Here is a 20,908-nt window from a genome sequence, read left to right as displayed (position 1 = left end):
GCTCAACAACTTCAAAAATCCATTTTGAAAAAGCTCCTCTAAACAGAAGCTTAACAACTTTAAAATCTATCTTGAAAAAGCTCCTCTAAGCAAAGTCTCAATAATTTTAAAAATTCATCTTGAAAAAACTCCTCTAAGTAGAAGCTCAACAACTTTAAAATTCATCTTGAAAAAGCTCTTATAAGCAGAGATTCAATAACTTTAAAAATCTCATCTGTTCTCGAAATCGAGTTTTCATCTTTGAACAAGTAAATCTCTCTCTTTTGAAATCTTTTGTTTGATTATTATCTTTATCTGAATATCAAAATTTTATTTTTCATTAGGAAATGAGAGAAATGGAAGAAAGAGAGAGAGAGGAGAGAAGGTTTCTGTCGAAAAACGAAGGAAATAGCCTTATATACCCTTTCAAAACGACGTCGTTTTTGCGTTACATAACCCAGAAGATTCGCGTATTTTGCCAAGATCCGATCCGACCCGAGTGTCGACCCGCGTGTGTTCTACCTCCCTAAGTCGTTAGCCGAGCCGAGCCCAACTTCCCGAGCCACTTTTTCGAGCCGTTTTTCTTCCTTGAGCTGAGGCAAGTCGAGCCGTTCTCCGAGCCGCTCCATGTTTTTTTTTTAATTAATTATTTAATTTATTTATTTATTTGTTTTTTTATTATTAGATTAGGTTTATTTAATATTCTTTTATCTTTATTTTATTTTTATTTTTGTTTTACTTTTTTTATTTTTTATTTTTTTATTTTCACTTTTATTTTGTTATTTTCTTTAAACAAAATAAAAAAAAATATTTTTGGGGAAAAGTTGAAAGTATCAATTTTCCTTAAAAATAAATTTTCAAAAAAAAAAGGTTTTTTTTAGGAAAAGTTGAAAGTATCAATTTTCCTCAAAAATCAAAGTTTCAAAAAAAATATTTTTGGGGAAAGTTAAAAGTATCAATTTTCCTTAAAAATAAATTTTCAAAAAAAAGGTTTTTGAGAAAAATTTGAAAGTATCAATTTTTCTCAAAAATCAAAGTTTTAAAAAAATATTTTCAGGAAAAGTTGAAAGTATCAATTTTTCTCGAAAATCAAAGTTTCAAACAAAAATTTTTGGGAAAAGTTGAAAGTATCAATTTTCCTTAAAAATAAATTTTCAAAAAAGGTTTTTGAGGAAAAGTTGAAAGTATCAATTTTCCTCGAAAATAAAAGTTTCCAAAAAATATTTTTGGGAAAAAATTGAAAGTATCAATTTTCCTTAAAAATAAATTTTCAAAAAAATAAATTTTTTAGGAAAAGTTGAAAGTATCAATTTTCCTCGAAATTAAAGTTTCAAAAGAATATTTTTGAGAAAAAGTTGAAAGTATCAATTTTTCTTGCACAAGAACAATCATTCTTTTCTTCTTTTCTTTTTTTTTATTTTTTTATGCTAAATAATCCGACGATGGAGCCTCTGCAAGTGAAATAGTAATTTTCTTGCATACTCCTGAGGTGAGGGAATTTTTTTAATTTTCTGCTAAAAGTATTAGAGTGAATTAAGAATAATTTTCAATAATTAATTATTTGGTAAAATTTTAAGACCCATTGGATAACATAAATTTAAGCTAGTACCATCTTTTGATGGGCGTTGTGAGGGTGCTATAACCTTCCTCACACGTAACCGAACTCTTGAACCCTATTCTGGTTAGCAGACTTGAACCTATTCTTTTAGGGACCCTTAAACTTAGGTGTTCCCTGAAAGAATAGATTTCTTAGGTGGTCAATCGCACCTAGATAAAAAAGATTGGTGGCGACTCCTAAAAGGCAATGTCTAGCGATAGATCTCCGGATCTAGACGTTATGACAGCTTGACGACTCCACTGGAGACTTTGAAAGTCAAGTATGCAAATAGTCTGTGTTATCCAAAAGCCTAATAAAATTGAACTTTTTTGTATATATGTGTTATTATTCATTCATGTTTATTTATTTTATTAATTATGTCATTCATATGCATGTACATAACATGAGCTCTACACCCGAGCTCTACACCCGAGCTCCATCCCTCTAGGAAGGAGTAAAGTACCTATTGCTTTCGTGAGGTCTAATACCTCCGTAATGGCTAGCGAAATACTCTCACTCAAATTGAACTTTTTTCGCTTGTAGCCTGTAATGGGTGAGGATTAGGGTACCTTACTAGTCTGTGATGGACAATGATGTAAGGAGCAATTTGAGAACCTTTAGACTTTGACCTTAAAACCGCATATAGTAAACTTTAAAAGTGCTTAAACCTAGGATAAAAGCCCTTTCTACCCAATGATAGATATACCCTGAAATTAAGACACAAAAAATGTGTTTATCTAATCATTTTGATTGTTTAACTTTGTGCATCATTTTCATTATCATATGTAACATTATGCATCAACATCACTTTCATTTCATCCATGAAACTAACTATGTTGTTTGTCTGATTTTATGCATCTGCATTACTTTCATGATCGTATTTTAACATAATCATTTGCATCCATTTCATATTAGATTTCATTCAGGAAAATATACATTTTATTCGTACATCAAAGCATCATACATAAAGCATCGCATAACATTACTAATTCTAAGATATGGTACTCAAGGTTCAAGAATAGCTTCATCAAGCGAAAACCCTGCCCATCGATACAACACAAGATCCAGAGCCAGACAAATAGAGCAAAAAAATTCTCACAGATTTGAAAAGATAGAAAAAGCACAGGAAAAGATGAAAAGTGAATTGAATAAAATTTTGGATGCTCTCAATAAGCTGAATAAGGGAAAAAGAGTTGAAGAAAATACAAACCAACAAGTTCCCTTATTACAAAACGTGGTTGACCCTTTGTATCCTCCAAGTTTTGGCCCCCCTCAAACCCAGTCTGCTCAAGAGGTTCCACCGCAGCACTTCACATATCCAACATACCCTGAAATACCATCAGCTTCCAACCTAGGGCATTATAATAGCTATGTAAATCCTGTCTTTACTGAAAAGACAGTAGAACCAATTCTTGATCTAGATGATTTAAAAGAGAATGAGAAAGAAAAGATAAGAGTGAAAACTCAAGAAAGCTCTAAGATTAGCATGCTAGAGCAAAGGCTACAGGCTGTAAAAGGATTTAGTTTTTATGGGTCAGTTGATGCTGCTGGGCTCTGCTTAGTCCCTGATGTGGTCATTCTTCATAAGTTCAAAGTACCAAAATTTGAAAGATATGACGGTATGAAGTACCCCAAAACTCACATCACCATGTATTACCGGAAGATGGTAGCTCATGCTCATGATAAAAAATTATTAATGTATGTCTTTCAGGATAGCCTTACAGGCTCTGCCGTCATGTGGTATGTTCATAGGGATAGAACTCGCATTCACTCTTGGAGCGATATGGCACATGACTTCATCGGTCAATATCGATATATTATCGATTTGGCCCCTGATTGTTTATCTTTACAGAATCTAGAAAAAAAGACAAATGAGTCTTTTAAAGAGTATGCCCAAAGGTGGAAGGATATTGCTTCTCAGGTACAACCTTCTCTGACCAGAAAAAAGACTACAGTGTTATTTGTTAGTACTTTAAAACCTCTCTATTATGATAAGATGATAGGGAATGCAACGAAAAACTTTACTGATATGGTGATTTCGAGAGAAATTATTGAGAGTGCCATCAAGAATGACAAGCTAAAAGAAAATGAAGCATCTAGCAAGAGAGCCCCGAAGAAGAAAGAAATTAAAGCTCAGGCTGTGAGCTTTGATAGACAGCAATTTGGAGGTTATCCACCCTACTCACCACCGAAATATCTACATATTAGCCTACTGTAAATAACACTTCTCTTCACCTATACCAACCATTTGTACAATCACCATACCTCAAAACATATCAAACCCCTCATAGGCCTCAAAATACCATGTATAGTCCTAACAATCAGCCTACCCCAAGACCTCAAAATCGCCCAACTAACCCCATTAATGGTTCACGAGAGCAACAAACTACCCGCGAGAAACCTGTATTTGACTCGATTCCAATGACTTATACAGAATTATATAAGGAGCTTTACAACAGTCATTTGATTGCTCTAAGTAAATTGGAACCCCTCAAGCCACCTTACCCCAAGTGGTACGATCTTACAGCCCACTGTGACTACCATTATGGGATTGTTGGTCATTCCATCAAAAATTACACCACCCTGAAACATAAAGTGTAACGGTTGATCAAGGATGAAATGATTTACTTTGATATGGGAGGGGTGACTGTACCGAATGTTAGTGGCAATCCCTTACCAAATCATAATGTGAATGCTATAAGTGAAAATGAGGAGGGGCTTAATCAAGAGGAATGGGTTCACCTTTGTCTGTCGGATTATGAGCTGAATAATTGGAGTGCCATCGAGATGCCTATGACTTTTGATACTAATACAATGTAATTGTAATATCTCAATAGCTATTGCCCAAGGCATTAGGGTGATCTTTCTTGTTTGGGCCATTCATCATTTATTATTTTTAATAAAAATATGAAGGATGTATTTTCATTCATTTCTTTTTGTGTCTTCATTATTTCCATCTTTTCAAGCACATCTTACCAACATATCTCATTTCATTCAATTTCAGGTCTTTAAATGAACATGAAGATAATCATGATAACAATCAAGAGGTTAACTTTGAGAATTCAATTAACACTGATGAACTTGACAATGAAGAGAATTCTGAAGAATATGTTATGCCTCCGGACCTAATGAGATTGATTGAACAAGAAAATAAGCCAATTGAGCCTCATTAGGAAGTAGTGAACTTAATGAATTGAGAGATGAAGAGAATAAGAAAGAGGTCAGAATGGGCACTTCACTTTCATCAGGAGATAGGCAACGATTGGCAGACCTATTTCAAGAATTTATAGATATATTTGCTTGGTCTTATCAGGATATGTCAGGACTGAGCACAGAGATAATGGAGCATAAATTACCCCTAAAGTCAGAATGTAAGCTAGTTCAGCAGAAACTGAGACGGATGAAGCTCGAAATGCTACTAAAGATTAAAGAAGAGGTAAATAAATAATTTGATACAGATTTTCTACAAGTGGCTAAGTATCCAGAGTGGGTAGCCAATATAGTCCCAGTGCCTAAGAAAGATAGAAAAGTACGAATGTGTGTAAACTATCGGGACATGAATAAGGCTAGCCCAAAGGATAACTTTCCTTTGCCTCATTTCGACACACTGGTAGATAACTCGGCTAAGCATTCGATTTTCTCCTTTATGGATGGTTTCTCAGGATATAATCAGATAAAAATAGCTATAGATGATATGGAAAATACTACTTTTATGACTATGTGGATAATTTTTTGTTACAAAGTCATGCCTTTTAGGTTAAAGAATGATGGGGTAACATATCAAAGGGCCATGGTAACACTCTTCCATGACATGGTGCACAAAAAGATCGAGGTATATGTAGACGATATGATTGCAAAATCATGTGAGGATGAAGATCATGTCACTAGCCTCAGAAAGTTATTTGAAAGGTTAAAAAAATTTCAGCTCAAATTAAACCCAGCCAAGTGCACCTTTGGGGTAAAGTCAGGGAAGTTGCTAGGCTTTGTGGTCAGTGAAAGAGGAATTGAAGTCGATCCCGATAAGATACGGGCCATTCAAAATCTGTCACCTCTAGTACGCTAAAGAAAGTTCGAGGTTTTCTGGGGAGATTGAACTACATTTCTTAGTTTATCTCTCAGCTTATTTATAAATGTGATCCTATATTTAAGCTTCTTCGTAAGAATAATCCTAGGAAATGAAATGAAGAATGTCAAGAGGCATTTGATAAAATTAAGCAATATTTATCGAACCCTCCAGTATTGGTGCCACTATTTTAGGAAAACCTTTAATTTTATACTTAATTGTATATAAAAATTCAATGGGATGTCTGCTGAGGCAGCAAGACGAGGCTAGCCGAAATGAGAGAGCTATTTCCTATCTGAGTAAAAAGTTTATGGAATATGAATCCAAGTATTCTTCATTAGAGAAAATATGTTATGCATTAGCGTGGATTGCCAAAAGACTCAGACAGTATATGCTCTATCATACTACGTGGCTCATAGCGAACTGGATCCTATTAAGTATATCTTCGATAAGCCTTCTTTGTCTGAGAGAATCGCTAGATAGCAAGTAATGCTCTCGAAATATGATATTATATCCGTGAGCCAAAAAGCAATAAAAAAAGTGTTATAGTAAAATTTTTTACAGATCGTGCTACTGAAGAGTATGAGCCAATGAAGCTGGAATTTCTTGATGAAGACTTAATAACTATTTCTCAACTGAAAGAAGAGGAGCATGGAAAAAAATATTAGAGAATGTACTTTGATGGAGCTGCTAATGCCTTGGGGCATAGAATTGGGGTAATTCTGATCTCTCCAGAAGAACAATACTACCATGTAACAGTAGGGTTAAATTTTAATTACACAAATAATATCGTTGAATATAAGGCATGTGTCATGGGCTTACAAGCTACTATAGATAAAAGAGTGAAAGTACTAAAAGTATTTAGAGACTCAGCTTTAGTTATATATCAGTTAAAAGAAGAATGGGGATAAGAGATTCAAAACATGTTCCATATCATAAGTATATTCTAGAGTTGATGAAATAATTTGAAGATATCCAGTTTGACCACTTACCTCGAGAAGAGAATTTGATTGCTGACGCATTGGTTACTCTAGCTGTAATGATTTGAATTAATGATAATACCGACATTCAGCCCATCAAGTTAGATGTTAAGGATATACCAACTTATTACTCTAATATAGAGGAAGAAAAAGATAGAAAGCCCTGGTATTATGATATCCTACAGTATATTAAGGATCAACAGTACCTAGTGCAAGCAACAAAAAATGATAAAAGGGTCATCCGAAGATTGGCTATGAGCTTTTTTCTGGATGGGGATGTCCTGTACAAAAGAAACAGGGATTAAGTATTATTGAAGTGTGTAAATAAGATTAGAGTGAAATGAATCATTGAAGAGGTGCATGATGAAATATGTGAGGCACATACTAGTGGATATATGATGACAAAACAGATCATGAGAGCAAGATATTACTGGTTGATGATGGAGAATGATTGCATTGATTATGCTCGTAAATGTCATAAATGCCAGATATATGCTGATAAGATCCATGCTCCACCATCTGCTTTACATGTTATGGCACCACCATGTTTATTCTCAATATGGGGCATGGATGTCATTGGTGCAATCACCCCAAAGGCTTCTAACGGGGCACAAATTCATTTTTGTGATGATAGATTACTTTACAAAATGGGTAGAGGCAACATCATATACAAGTGTGATACGCTCTATGGTTTACAAGTTCATAAAAAAAGAGATCATCTGTAAATATAGACTTTTAGAGAGAATTATTTTAGATAATGCCAAGAATTTAAATAGTAAAATGATGCAAGAAATATATACTCAATACAAGATCAAGCATCATAACTCGGTACCATACCGTTCGAAAATGAATGGGGCAGTTGAGGCAACCAATAAGAACATAAAAAAGATTTTGGAGAAGATGACTGAGACTTATAAAGATTGGCATGAGAAGTTGTTATTTGCATTACATGCATATCAAACGTCAATTCGCACCTCTACTAGGGCAACCCCATTTTCTTTAGTTTATGAGATGGAAGCTGTACTACCAGTGAAAGTACAAATCCCCTCCTTGAGAGTTCTAAAAAAAGTTGAGTTGAAAGAAGCTGAATGAATTCGAGAACGTTATGAGCAGTTAAATTTCATAGAAGAAAAAAGATTAACTGCACTGTACCATAGTCAGCTATATCAAAAAAGAATGATGAGGGCTCATGATAAGAAGATTCGACTCCGTTGCTTTGGAGAAAGAGAGTTGGTCTTGAAAAGAATTCTCTCAATCTAGCACAATAGTAGAGAAAAATGGACTCCGAATTGAGAAGGCTGTATGTAGTGAAACAGGCTTTTTTAGGTGGAGCACTAATACTGACTGAGATGGATGGAAATGATTTACCCCATCTTATAAATTTCGATGCTGTGAAGAAATACCATGCTTGAAAAAAATGAAAAAAATAAAAAAATAAAAAATGAAAATGAAAAAAAAAAGTGAATGAAAAAAGAGGACTCAAGGCGAAAACCCTAAAAGGGCGGTTTGAGTCATAGGGGGTTTGTCTAAGTTGAAAACCTAAAAAGGCAGCTTAGATAAGGAGAATACAGCATCGAATTTGAAAGTCCGCTGACGTGGAGGCTAGCAAATTCGAAAAAGTTCCAAGTTGTTAAATACATAAAAATGTTGGGTTTTCAGAGAAACCTTGAGATATGTTATCATAATCATCCGATTGTTCATTTTTTGACTTGTCTCCACACTTATCCTTGTAATTCTTCTTGGCCAAAGTTTGCCAACATTTTGCTAATAAAAAATATTTTATTTCATTTTTTGTGCCTTTTTTTGATGACTGTTTATCAACCATTCATATTCCTTTCTTCCTAATACCCCACCATGGAAGAAATGTGCAAATGCATTCTTACTTTTTGAGTTTAAAATAATGATTGATGAATGAATAACAACATGAAAGATTTTTACATTACATTGAATAAGTTAAGAGTGATAAAGGCATAATCAAGATGTTCAGTTCCTAATTAGGACATTGAATCTGGGAAAAGATTTCTTACAGGAAGAATGTGAGTGGAAAAGACAATTAAGAGCTACACTGGCTCGATCTTAGAAGAGCAGTGTAATTGAATCTTTGAAGAATCAAAGGGCTTGATGTCTAAGAAAAGAGCTTGAGAAACTTGAGTACCATACATTGAATAGGAATTAATTGGCCAACATTTGCATAGCATGCATTGAAATTCATATGCATTGCATAGCATACACTACTTTCAAGAAAGTATAATGTATAAATTCAAGAAGTAGGGATGTTTCAAGATCCAACATAGAGAAGATAGATGTGAAGACATTTTCAAAATTGAAAAAAAAGCTTGTCAGGTAAGTTCTTAATCCTTGAAATAGGATGTCTTTTGGTATCAGGGTTGATTTATAAGACCTTTGGGCATAATCTCCTGAAATTCTTTCAAACACAACTTTCAACTCCTTTGGACATGATTGTCAATGAGCAATTTACTTTCCAAAGTCGTGGTGCCTCTGTTTAGAGGAGCAATTTACTTTTTCAAAGTTGTGGTGCCTCTGTTTAGAGGAGCAATTTACTTTTCAAAGTCATGGTGCCTCTGTTTAGAAAGGCAATTTATTTTCCAAAGTTGTTGAGCCTCGGATTAGAGGAGCCATTTATGTTTCTCAAACTCATTGAGCCTCTGCTTAGAGGAGCTTCGGTCGAAAACAAAAAAAAAAGCAAAAAAACAAAAAATAGAAATGTCGAGTTGAGTCTTGATTGGGTGTCTACGTCTTTACGCAATTTCTATTTCACAGAAAATGTGCAAAGAGGGACAGCTGTAGACATCCAATTTGGTCCAGGCCCGGATCAATTGGGCCTGGTCCAAATAGGTGCGTCTATTTTCTTTCTATTTTTCTTTTTATTTTTTTTTTGTATTTTACATTTGTATTTTATTTTATTTTTATTTTATTTTTATTTTTTATTATTATTTATATATATATTTCTTTTATCTTAGGTATTTATTATTTATTTATTGATCATTACTATTTATTAATATATATATCTTTATTTTTTTTTCTTTTTCTTTTTCTTTTTCTATTAATATTTATAGGTATATCATATTATATATTATAATTTATCTGTTATTTAATTTTAATTTATCTGTTAATTTTTTTTATTTATCTGATTTATTTTTATTTAATTTTTTTATTTTTTTTATTTATCCGACTGGAAATTAGATTGGGATTCAATCAAAAGAGTCTATGTTGGATTCAATGATTGAATCCCGATCCAAAGAGGAATTGGGATTGATCAGAAACTCTTCTGATCAATCCCTATAAAAAGGATCCTCAAGAACAGAACACAGAGACAAAAAACAGTGAGGAAAGAAGCTACTGGTTGAGAGAAAAGGGCATATAAAAGATTTTTGAAGGCTAAAAAAAGGTTTAGAAGTGTTAGAACAGCTGTAGGAATCGAAAAAAAATTTTGGAGATTTTTTACGAAATTTTTTTCTAGAAATTTCTAGAAAATTTCTAGATTTCGGTGACTTTTTCGATGGACGTTGAATTTTTCGACGACAATTTTGACCAAGTTTAAAGTTTTCGATCAGCTGCCTAGTTTCTAGTGAAGATTCTCAGAAATCGATCAACTTTTCGATGAACTTTCGACGAAAAACTCAGATTCCGACAAAAAATTTCAGAATCTGGTGAATATTCAACTGGAGTTCATCGGGCGTTTTAGAGAGAAGGGAGAGAAAAGAAAAGAAAAGAGAGAGAGGGAAGAAGGTTTCTATCAAAAAACAAAGGAAACAGCCTTATATACCCTTCCAAAACGACGTCGTTTTTGCGTTAAATAATCAGAGGATCCGTGTGTTTTGTCAAGATTCGACCCGACCCGAGCGTCGATCCGTTTTTCGACCTGTGCGTGTTCTGCCTCTTCGAGCCGTTAGTCGAGCCTCTTCTCTGAGCCGTTTTTCTTCCTTAAGCCGAGCCGAGTCGAGCCGTTCTCCAAGCCGCTCCAAGTTTTTTTTTTTTTGAATTAATTATTTAATTTATTTATTTATTTATTTGTTTTTTTATTATTAGATTAGGTTTATTTAATATTCTTTTATTTTTATTTTATTTTTATTTTTATTTTACTTTTTTTTTCATTTTTATTTTGTTATTTTCTTTAAATAAAATAAAAAATATATATTTTTGGGGAAAAGTTGAAAGTATCAATTTTCCTTAAAAATAAATTTTTAAAAAAAGGTTTTTTGAAGAAAAGTTGAAATTATCAATTTTTATCGAAAATCAAAGTTTTCAAAAAATATTTTTGGGAAAAAGTTGAAAGTATCAATTTTCTTTAAAAATAAATTTTAGAAAAAAAAGGTTTTTTTTGAGGAAAAGTTGAAAGTATCAATTTTCCTCGAAAATCAAAGTTTCAAAAAAATGTTTTTGGAGAAAAGTTGAAAGTATCAATTTTCCTTAAAAATAAATTTTCAAAAAAAGGGTTTTTGAGAAAAAGTTGAAAGTATCAATTTTCCTCGAAAATTAAAGTTTCAAAAAAATATTTTCGGGAAAAGTTGAAAGTATCAATTTTCCTTAAAAATAAATTTTCAAAAAAGGTTTTTGAGGAAAAGTTGAAAGTATCAATTTTCTTTGAAAATAAAAATTTCAAAAAAAATATTTTTGGGAAAAAATTGAAAGTATCAATTTTCCTTAAAAATAAATTTTCAAAAAAATAAATTTTTTAGGAAAAGTTGAAAGTATCAATTTTCCTCGAAATTAAAGTTTTAAAAGAATATTTTTGAGAAAAAGTTGAAAGTATCAATTTTTCCTGCACAAGAACAATCATTCTTTTCTTTTTTTTTTTATGATAAATAATCTGACGATGGAGCCTCTGTAAATGAAACAATAGTTTTCTTGCATACTCCTGAGGTGAGGGAATTTTTTTAATTTTTTGCTAAAAGTATTAGAGTCAATTGAGAATAATTTTCAATAATTAATTACTTGGTAAAATTTTAAGGCCCATTGGATAACACAAATTTAAGTTGGTATCATCTTTTGATGGCCGTTGTGAGGGTGCTATAACCTTCCTCACACGTAACCGAACTCTCAAACCCTGTTCTGGTTAGCAAACCTAAACATATTCTTTTAGGGACTCTTAAACTTAGGTGTTCCCTAAAAGGACAGATTTTTTAGGTGGCCAATCGTACCTAGATAAAAAAGATTGGTGGCGACTCCTAAAAGGTAATGTCTAGCGATAGATCCCTGGATCTAGACGTTATGACACAAGGTTCAATGATAGCTCTAGCAATAAAAAATCTCACACAATCAAGTCACCAATATAATATAAAAGCTCGAACAAGACAAATGGAACAAAAAAAATTTTAATCATCTTGAGAGGATAAAGAAAGCTCAAGAGAAGCTAGAAGGGAAGTTGAATAAGATTTTGGATGCTTTGAATAAGTTAAAAAAAAAAGAAAGGAATAGAAAAAAATACTAGCCAGCAAGACTATCCATTACAAAAAATGGATGACCCTCTGTACCTTTTTAGTGTTAGGTCGTATCAAGCCTAATTCATATAAGACCCACTACCACAATAGTTCACATATCTTGTAGGGTATACATATCTTAAAATTTCATTAGCTTCAAACTCAAGATAGTGCCAGAGTTATGTAAATCTTATTTTTATTGAGAAGGTAGTAGAACCAGTATTAATCTCCAATTTAGATAATCCAAAAGAGAAATAAAAGCTAAAGCTTTAAGAAAAAGATATTTTAGAAGGCTTAAAAACTGAACAGAAGATGAACTTATTAGAGGAAAGGTTACGAGCCATAGAGAGAATTAGTTTTTATGGATCTGTAAATGTTATTAAGCTCTATTTAGTCATAGATGTCATTATTCCTCCAAAGTTTAAGGTTTTGGAGTTTGAAAAATATGATGGTACAAAATACCTAAAGATTTATATCATCATGTATTGCTAAAAGATGACTGCCCATGCTAATAATGAGAAGTTGTTAATGTATGTATTCCAAGAAAACCTTATTGACTCTACTGCTAGATGGTATGTCTAGCTAGATAAGACCTGTATTTAGTTTTAAAGTGATATACCCTATGACTTTATCAGTCAATATCAGCATCTCATAGAGTTAGCCTCTGATCATCTATCTTTACAAAATATGAAAAAAAATGATTGAATCATTCAAGAAATATGCCCAAAGGTGAAGGGACATAGCTACTCAAGTGTAGCCTCTTCTGACTGAAAAAAAGATCATAGTATTATTTGTCAGCACTTTAAAACTACCCTATTATATGATAGAAAATGTAACAAAGAATTTCATCGATATGATGATATCAAACGAAATCATTGAGAATGTCATTAAAAATGACAAGGTAGAATGAGGGAAAATTAAGAATGTGATAAAAAAGAAAGAGACTAAAGTTTAAATGTGAACTTTGATAGACAGTTCAGGGGATACCAATCATATCCACCACAAGATTATTCTCTATAGTATCTTACTATGAACAACACCTTACCTCACCCATATCAGCATTCTTTACAACCATCTTATCCATAAACATATTAGCCCATCTTTAGCCCCTAAACTCTCATATACAACTTTAACATTCAACCTTTTGCAAGATCTCAGATTTATTTTGCTAACACAATAAGTGGTTCACAAGAGCAATGAACTACCCAAAAAAAAACTCATATTTGACCCAATCTCTATTACTTATACGAAATTATACTAAGAGCTCTATAACAATCACTTGATTGCCATAGTCGTTTGAAGCTGTTTAAGCTACCTTATCCCAAGTGGTATGATCTTATAGTTCACTGTGACTACCACTATGAAATTGCTTATTATTCCATTAAAAATTACATTGCTCTAAAGTATAAAGTGCAACATTTGATCGAGGATGGAATGATAAACTTTGATACAAAAAGGATAATAGCGCCTAATATCAGTGGCAATCCATTGCCTAATCACAATGTTAATGCTTCAACTAAAAATCAAGAATAAGTGTGATCTGAAAAAACTTGGAAAGCCGTAACAAATCAGAGGGTCAAATGCTTCAACTGAAAATCAAGAATAAGGTTGGATGTTGTTTGTCATTTTGGATTTTCTTTCAAAGTAATGTTAGGAATTCTTTTCTGCAATAAGTTTTTATTTTTTTTATCATTTTAATAAAAAATAAGGATAATGCATTTCATTTCATTTTTCTTTCATCCCAACCGCTATTCCGTGCTTTGTTATTTATCATATCTTTTTATTCCCATTTTTAATGATAAATGTTTAGATAATGATAACAATAATTTTGAGATTTAATTTTGAAAACTCATTCACATTGATAAAATTCAATTTGTGAAGACTATTTGAGCAAAAAAAATCAACTGTTATAGATGTGAAATAGATATGCAATCTTTTATAAAGATTTATGGGCTTATTTATGTTTAATAGATGATCTTCAAAGAAAGCATTCATGTTTAAGATAAAAAATGATTGTCTTTCTTTTACCATCCATAAAACCATCCATTGTTATCCCTGTTAAGCCTATTATGATTTTTCTTTTAAAGAATCTCAACCAAGGATCACCTTCTATACTGGGGATAATTTTTGAAAAAAAAAAGATAAAAGATCGTAAAAGGTCTCAAAGATAAAAAGTAAAAAAACAAAACAAAACAAAACAAAGCAAAAAAAGAGAAAAAATGCCACAAATGAGTTGAGGCAAAATAATGAGAATCCTTTTGTGAGGAATGTGGTGAATAAAAAAAGAAAAAAATAGTGAAATGATGTGGAATAAGGCAAAGTGCTAAATTGCATCACATGATGAGAAATTATCTTTTAGTTTTAAACCCTTTAAACATGTGTTTTGAGCCTATTTTATCAATTTCTTTCATAACTCTTCACCATAGCCTACATTACAACTTTTAAAAGTCTATTTTGATTAAATATGAATGCTTGAATTAAATGATCATATATTGAGCAAAGGCATGCTTATGATGAAATAATGGAATCATGCTATTTTAGATTGATGTGTAAGAGATATCAATAATGGACAAAAAAGAAAAAAGAGAAACAAAGAAAAAAATGAGATGAAAAAAGAGAAAAAATGAATACTCAAATTGAAAACTCGAAAGTGCGATTTGGATAGAAAAATTTATGAGCTGAGAGTTAGATAGACAGTTCAATATATAAAAGATAAAAAATATATGAAGATCCTTTAAAGCTAGGGTAAAGTTCAACACACTCAAAATTAATTTTAGAAGTCAAGGAAATGAGTTTTTGAAAAAGAATTTTGGATTAATGTTAAGAATTGTCTAAGTATTCATTGTTTGGACACTATAGTACCATTCAATACCATTCATCCTAATGAAATGCTTTGAATTTGTTCCTTTGTCCATTTATTGTTACTATACTCATTTCTTATTGATTACTCTTCTCTCAATTTACCTTGTATTTTCTTATTCTTGCATCTTCAAAATAAATCAAAAAAATGTTTGATTGTGTTATATTTGTCAAGAATTGAAATGATAATGAATGAATGATAATATTTATAAAAGATTCTTATATTTTCTTGAAAAGAAATCTAGATGATGGAGGTAAAAAAATGAAAAGATGATTTGAAAAGACGTTTGGGGTGATCGAGTGATGAATATAGAGATAGATTGGTTGATATAACTTGGGGTTTATGATCAAATGATGAAAATGATGAGGATTAGTAGACGAAATTTATGTTAAAATTGCTAGTGCTGAATAGCCTATGAATGGTGATCAAATGATGAAAATGATATGGATCGGTGAATGAAATTTATGTTGAAATTGCTAGTGCTGAGTAACCTGTGAGTTGCGATCAAATAATGCAAATGATATGGATCAGTTGAAAAAATTTACTTTGGGATAGCTAATGATGAGCAGCTAAAAAGGGAAAAGATGGAATGAATGAGTCTTGAGAACCATATTACCATAATTAATTAGAATTTCATGACATTTATGTTACATGCATTATGTTTGCATTGTCATTTGAACAATACATGCACATAATTTGGAGAATATTTAAAACTTTGTTTGGACATGCATCAATTAGTAAACATTTGAATTATGACTTAGAGCATGACATCTACATTATTATGAGAATTCAGATTGTTACATTTGCATCATTAATCATGACATTCATTATGTACATAATTTTGACTTTAATAAAAGTTTGAAAGTCATCTAAAAAAGAAATTTTGAATCTTTTGATGAATGCTCTTAAAATAAAATTGTGAGTTTCAAATGAGAATATTTGAGTTTCAAATGAGAATTTTTAAATTTCAAATGAGAATCTTTGAGTTTTCAAATAAAAATCTTTGAATGAGAATTTTTGTCTTTAAGTTTTAAATGGGAGTCTTAAGAATTTGTGTAGATCTCCAAAGTTTTTGAATTTGAATCTTTAAAGAATTGGATGTGAGTCACCAAAAGTTTTCAAATGAAAAGCTTCAAAATTTTAGATGTGAACCCCTAAAATTTTCAAATGAGAACCTTTGAATTTAGATTTTTCGGATGTGAATCTTTTGAAAACCAAGTCAATTTGTTCGAAGGTTGAAGAGCTCAGAATTCAAAGAAAAAGCTTAAGAAATTGAAGTATCACAATTGAAAGAAATTGACATTTGCATAACATGCATTGCATTTCTGAAGGTTTAATGTATAGCATGCATTGCATGTGAGAATGTCCAGCGCATGAAGTAAGGATATTTCAAGATTCCCTAAAGAGAAGATAAATATGAAAACTTTCTAATGAAAGAATTTTTAATTTTCAATTGAAGAAAAAAAAAGACTTCTGAGGTAAGATTCGATCCTTGAAAAAGGGTATTATGAATAATTTGTCAGACCTTCAAGCATAATCCCCTAAAATTTTTTTAGACACAATCTATAACTCCTTTGAAAAAGATTGTCGATAAGCTTTATTTATTTTTCAAAGTTGTTGAGCCTCTGATTAGATGAGCTTTATTTACTTTTTCAAAGTCGTTGAACTTCTGATTAGAGGAGTTTTTTTTATTTTTCAAAGTCGTTAAGCCTCTACTTAGAGGTTTTTTATTTATTTTTCAAAATCATTGAGCTTCTAATTAGATGAACTTCATTTGTTTTTCAAAGTCGTTGAGCCTCTGTTTAGAGGAGCATTATTTATTTTTTAAAAGTCATTGAACCTCTATTTAGAGGAGCCTTATTTATTTTTTTCAAAGTGGTTGAGCCTCTAATAAGTAAGCTTTATTTATTTTTCAAAATCGTTGAGCCTCTGTTTAGAGGAGTCTTATTTATTTTTTCAAAGTAGTTGAGCCTCTGATAAGATGAGCTTTATTTATTTTTCAAAATCGTTAAGCCTCTATTTAGAGGAACCTTGTTTATTTTCTAAAAGTTATGAGCCTTTGCTTAGAAGAGTTCATATTATTCAATAAGTTTAAGTGTCTAACTTAAAAAAAATGTGTTGGGATGATTATCTGGATATGATGGATGTCTACGTCTTTGCACAATTCTTGTTGCACAGAAACTTTGCAAAGAGGGATAGCTATAGACACTATAATTAGTTCAAGCCCAAAACTATTGGGCCTGGTTCAATAGGGTCCGATTTCCAAGTCCACTAGTTATTGTACGTTTTATTTATTTATTTATTATTTATCTATTTACTTATTTATTTTTGGGTTTATCTTTTTGGTTGATTATTATTTGTTTTTTATTTTTGTCTTTGATTTTTTGTTGATTTTTCTTATCTAAGTTATTTTCAATTTTCCTGGTGTTAAGATAATAAGATAGTAGTAAAAAAAATAAAAAAATAAAAATAATGAGGATTTTAGCTGTGAGTTGGGGCTGGTAGAGTTATGGGTGGATTCAATCTATATAGGATAAAGCTTATGTTTATGATAATATTGAAACCTTATCAACAATGGATTCATAGTTAATTAGAAACTCTTCTGATTATACCTTATAAATACAGGATTGAATCCAATGGAACAGAATAGACAAAAAACATAGAGGAATACAGAAACACAAATCAGAAAAACATAAAAAAAAATCACACAAAAGGAAGCTAGAAGGCAGTCAAAAAATTTTGAGAAATTTTTTGGTTAAAAAAGATTTTTTTTGAAAAATTTTCTAGAAATTTTTCAGTTTTCGATGAATTTTTAGATGTCGATTGAATTTTCTGGTGAGTTTTTTTATGTCGGTTGAATTTTTTAGTAGTTTTTCAAAATCTGGTTAAAGATTTCTACGAAGGTTGAAGTTTTTAACAAACTTTCAACGAACCAACCCAAATTTCGATGAAATTTTTTAAAATTCGGTGAAGATTCAACCGAAGTTCTTTTGGTTTATAGAGAGAGAAAGAGAAAATAAAAAAAAATGAGAGAGAGAGGGGAAAAAAATCTGAAAAAAAAAAGCAAAAACTTGTACCTTTTATACTGTTATGAAATGACATCGTTTTACCATTTAAAAGGCCTCAAGATCTGCGTGTTTCTATTTGGGTGACCCGACTTGTAACACTAACCCACTTTTGACCTGCGGTTAACTCACCTTCGGTTTTTGACTTCATTCGAGCTGAGTCGTGAGCCGAGTTGTCAGGTCACGTATCTAGAGCCACCGTTTTTACTTGCAACCAAGCCAAGTTCTCTAGTCGAGTCGAGTTGTTTTTCTATTTTGGTATTTTTTTTAATTTTTTAATTTTTAAGTATTTTTGTATGATTAAATTTAAAAAAAAAAATTTTTTTGGAGAACAAATACTAATTATCCAATGATGAAATTTTTAGGAATTTTAAATGGTAAATCTCTATAAATTTTTTAAGTGATAAATTTTTTCTAAATTTATCCCAAATGATGGAATAATTTAAATAAAATTTTAATAACAATAATTAATATTTATTTTCAAACAAAAAAGAAAAATAATAATAATAAGTTAAAATAAAAATTTTTGGTTGAAAATATTTGATAATTATCCAATTATGAGATTTTGAGAAATTTCAAATGGTAAATTTTTTTAAAAATCTCTAAGTAAGAAATTTCTTTAAGTTTATCTCAAATGGGTGGAAGAATTTAAATGAAATTTCAATAAAAATAATTATAATATTATTTTCTTTCAAAAAATTAAAAAAATTTCTAAATAGACCAAAATGGTGAAAAATTTAGAAATTAAAAAAGAAGATATTTCTAATTTGGTCCAAATGATGAAATAATTAGATATATTTTCGATAAAAATAAAAAATAATTAATTTTTTTTTCGACGACAGAGCCTCAAGAAAACAAATGAGATTTTTGAATATTCTTGAGGTGAGAAAATATTTTTAAAAATTCTACCAGATTGATGGAGAATCTTAAAAGTTATTTTTAATATTCAATATTAAAATTTAAAATCATTAGAATCAAGACTTTATGATAAATTTAAAATAAAATATACCATCCTTCAGATGGATATGTGAGGATGCTATAACCTTCTCCATATATAACCGAATTCTCGAATCTTGTTCTGGTTAGTAGACCCAAACCTATTCTATAAGAACCCTTAGTCAAATGTAGAACTCCTTAAAAAGATAAATTCATTAAGTGACCAATCACACCTAATTAACAAAGATTGATGGCGACTCTTCTTGTTAAGTCTCACTATAAATTTTTGAATCTATACGTTATGACACTTATCATATCAAATATTGCTTAGACTTCAAGAACCTGATAGCTTGATTGTAATTAGCCCCAGTAGATCGATACCGCTGGTTTAACTATATGCTTTATTTTCTAAATTTTTAGCACCAGTGGTATTTCTTGTGAAAACATGACTTATTGGTCATGGCTGTATATCCAAAGATCAATCTTTTTTGAAAATGAACTGAATGGAATTTAAGTTTAAATTTAAATTTAAGTTTATTGGATAGCTAGCCATAAAGAAAAATTTTTTGAAAAAAAAATTATATAGGAAACTTGACAAAATGATAAAAATTATCCTTTATCTTCGATCATTTTAGAGAGAAACTTTTGATATATATAGTAATACTTTTTAATAAGATATATTAAATTGGATAATTTTAAATATGACATACATAATATTAAAATGATATAGATTGAAGTTTTAAAATAAAAATTTATATGAATTTTTTAAAAAATAAAAAATATATCTTGTACTTAGATATTTCAAAATGAATTATAAAACGATAATTTTTATATTTTATTTATTTTTAACATAAGTAAACATGATACAAATTTATGAATTATAAGATCTAATATATATAATGTCACAGCTATATGGATAACGGATAAGAAACTTAATTTTGAGAAATTGTATTTAATTTTCAGTTAGCTCAGTAAAAAATGTTTGCATACTTTGCGCATGAAATTATCATGAAAACGGCTCATTTCTTCATGGTGATTTCTATAACTTTAACTTTTAATTGCAATAAAAATCACTAATAAATAAATATTGTAAATATTGCAATAGCTATTAGCTAATTAATTAGTTAGATGGTTTAAGAAAGGGTTTACCTTAATCTTCCCAGTTTAAGAGCTCCTTGAATGATTAGATGCAAAATATTCATCCGGGCTCCTCTCCGCTATATCGTTCTTCCTACAGGAAGGTAACCAGTGGGCAGCAAACTTAGTAGCTTCCATGAAAGCAAAGAGAGTCAAAGCCGATCCTCCATCGTCCGACACGTAGACCGAAATCTTCTCCGTTGGATAATCAATCATAGGCCATTACCGATAGGGCTGTGTTCACCACACTCATTGGCGGCTCCTTGTATGGATCCGCCGTGCAAATGAAAATGTCCAACGCTGGCAAATCACTTGTTTTCATGACCTTTTTTATGTTTTCGGGGTATTCTTTACGGTAAACCGGACGCATGCCGAAAGCCTGTCCGTTAACCCACATGAAGGCGAGGATAAGATCAGAGATGAACAACGTTAGAGTTACGTAGAAAGAAACTAGGGTTTTGGAGTAGAGGAGTCTCTGTGCATGGCGATAGAACAAAGCTATGATGGCACACGTGTAAACTGCCGCAAACAAACGGTTTGAGCCCGTTCTGCGAGAGGGCTTAAGCGAGTGAAGTGGCGGAGAAGCATGGGAGGCGTAGGCGGCGCTGCACTCTCTTAGACGAGGCCCCTCCATATTTGTTGGCTGATCGAAATTAGCTTGAGTATATCATCGCAGTCACGGTGTTATTTATAAACCATCCAGTGAAAATGGAATGGAACAAACACGTGTGAGTTCATGACCCACACGAGTGGGAAAGTCTTTGTTGGAATCTAGAGCAGAACTCTGTTAAATTCTCTAAATAAATAGTATTTACCTATTTAGAAAATTAGAAAATTGAATTTTGCAAGA

At 31.2% G+C, this 20,908-nt stretch overlaps 1 protein-coding gene across 1 annotated transcript in view; it reads right to left on the bottom strand.

The window, feature by feature from the left end:
* LOC111279048 (cellulose synthase-like protein G3) overlaps window positions 1–20,908 on the bottom strand; it is a 47,042-nt gene that overhangs the window by 19,322 nt on the left and 6,812 nt on the right. The gene's annotated exons all lie outside the window — the stretch shown is intronic.

This window comes from Durio zibethinus, chromosome 17, assembly GCF_047325235.1.
Source record: "Durio zibethinus cultivar Kanyao isolate XHJ-2024 chromosome 17, ASM4732523v1, whole genome shotgun sequence".
NCBI lineage: Eukaryota > Viridiplantae > Streptophyta > Magnoliopsida > Malvales > Malvaceae > Durio > Durio zibethinus.
This window is presented reverse-complemented; position numbering and strand designations above follow the sequence as displayed.